Raw genomic sequence first — 941 nt, forward strand, 5'->3', positions numbered from 1 at the left:
TAATCATTCTATAATTAAAGTACTTGCCAATGAACTAGAATCTTTATTATCCTCTCTACATTATTAGAGATGCTAAAACAATTAAATTTGATTATAAGTATCAATTAAACATAATAGGGGTGACGAGAATAACAATAGCGAAGAGAGACAAAGAACTGAATAGTATTTAACAAGGTTAACACTCGAGAAATGAGTATGATAAGGAGGGGAATAGCGGTAGATAAGGGTAACACTGAGGAAACGAGTTAAACAAGAAAAGAAATAGAATTATACAAGGATAACGAATTTTATAAACTAACACCATCTCGTGTTTGGCTGCGGGAATTTACGCCTCGTTACTCGGAACATAGGATATCAACAGAGGTATTAGACAAGGAACGCACTACTGTGCGATAAGGACAGAGAGAGAATGTTTCCTATTGGCTGGCGGGCCGCTAAGCTCCACCTCCCACGGGCTAATCAGGTCGGTCAGGGAAAAATCATTAATAACTCAATAATTAGGATGATTCTGTGAACTTTCAGTATTGAAGAATGAAATGTGAACCTTCAGCAACTTTCACGTATAGATTTGAAAGCTCTAGATCCTTTCAATAATTAGTTATTAATAATTTTTATGCGGAGTGTCAGAAACGATATGAGAGTCTCTTACGGTTTTTCATTTCTTTCGTACCTTTACTCGCATAACTTATGCACGTTGAAACATTCATTGGAAGGCCTATTACTTTAGCTAGTTTCCCATATAATTTTCATTAAGATTGCACCTGTAGTTCACGAGTTATTAAATATTATATGGGAGCGTCCTACGCTCATCGCATCCGAGTGAGCTCAACTGTTCTAAACAATTGCTAATATTTAATAAACCGCATTACAGACGCGTACTAAAATTATTGCAGAATGGAAAAGATAGTCCGTGCTACATTCTACAATCTTAAAAGTACACA

This window comes from Habropoda laboriosa, unplaced genomic scaffold, assembly GCF_001263275.1.
Source record: "Habropoda laboriosa isolate 0110345459 unplaced genomic scaffold, ASM126327v1 scaffold128, whole genome shotgun sequence".
Taxonomy (NCBI): Eukaryota; Metazoa; Arthropoda; class Insecta; order Hymenoptera; family Apidae; genus Habropoda; species Habropoda laboriosa.